The 1,371-nt window shown below is 40.2% G+C and overlaps 1 non-coding gene across 1 annotated transcript; it reads right to left on the reverse strand.

Moving 5' to 3' along the window:
* Window positions 1-369: 369 nt before the first annotated feature.
* On the reverse strand, window positions 370-476 carry LOC141645532 (small nucleolar RNA R71). The gene has a single exon (XR_012545012.1). It is a non-coding gene; the product is annotated as a small nucleolar RNA R71 (small nucleolar RNA).
* Window positions 477-1,371: the final 895 nt, after the last annotated feature.

Here is a 1,371-nt window from a genome sequence, read left to right on the forward strand (position 1 = left end):
CCTAAATTTTCATCACATTCCGTACCAACCGAGGAGAACCTACCCAATGGTACTTCCACACCACAACACTTAACCGGAAATTTCATTGCCAAATCCGCATTTATCCAATTAGTCGAAAGAAGCCAATTTGGGGGGATGCCTAGTGAAGACCCTCACTCTCACATGGAGTCTTTTTGTGACTATTGTGATGCGATTTCTCAAACCGGTGTAACTCAAGACCAAATTCGATGGGTCTTATTTCCTTTTTCTCTAATTGGCACCCCAAAACAATGGTTGAAAGGCCTTGATAAGGCTACTCTCGGAATTGACTCTTGGAAGAAATTGGCTCTAGCTTTCTACAAAATGTTCTACCCACCGGAAAAGATTAACATGCTAAGAGCTCAAATTACGGGCTTTAAGCAAAGAGATGAAGAATCTTTGTATGAAGCTTGGGAGCGATTCAAGGGAATTTGTCGCTCATGTCCTCATCATGGACTTAGCAAGTGGTTCTTGGTATAACAATTTTGGAATTGTCTTTATGAAGACTCAAGAAACATTCTCAACATGGGATCAAATGGTATGTTCACCGAAGTTGACGATAATCAAACTTGGAACAAGATTGAGGAAATGGCGGTCCATAATTCACAATATAGTAGACCTCGCAAGGCTACTAGAGGAGGAAAGCATGAAGTGGACTCTATTACTCAATTGGGTGCTCAACTTAGTGCTCACATTGATACCATCAATTTGAAGTTCGAAAAAGCTATGGCTAGACTTGAAGAAGCCTCAAAATCACCAAAGCATCATGTTAATGCCATGACGGCATCTTCATCAATCCCAAGTGGGATATGTGAGAATTGTGGAACTTTGGGACATGACCAAAGTGAATGTAGGGAAACAAATGAACAAGTGAATGCTTTTGAAGCATACAAGAGTGGTACCCCTTATTCAAATTATTACAATGAAAACACCAAATTCCACCCAAATCTCTCATACAAAAGCTAAAATGTTCGAAACCCTCAAACAACATACACCCCACTTCCCATGAGAAACCAAAATCAAAGACCCTTTTACAACCAAAACCAAGGTTACCAAAATCAAACTCCATATAATCAAGAAAATGACCAAGGTTTTGATGTTCAAAAAGCGGTCCTCCAAATGCAAAAGAATCAACAAGAGTTTTTCACTCAAATGCAAAAGGATAGTCAAGCAAAGGAAATCACCATCAACAACATCCTAGCCCACACCAAAATGTTGGAAACCCAATTGACTCAACTAGCATCTTCAAGCTCACAAAGACAAAAGGGGCAATTACCACCTCAAAGTAATCCCCCCAGACATGAAACGGTTAGTGTCATTCACTTGAGGAGTGGTACGAGGTATGAAGCACTA

The sequence above is a fragment of the Silene latifolia genome, chromosome 2 (genome assembly GCF_048544455.1).
Source record: "Silene latifolia isolate original U9 population chromosome 2, ASM4854445v1, whole genome shotgun sequence".
Taxonomy (NCBI): domain Eukaryota; kingdom Viridiplantae; phylum Streptophyta; class Magnoliopsida; order Caryophyllales; family Caryophyllaceae; genus Silene; species Silene latifolia.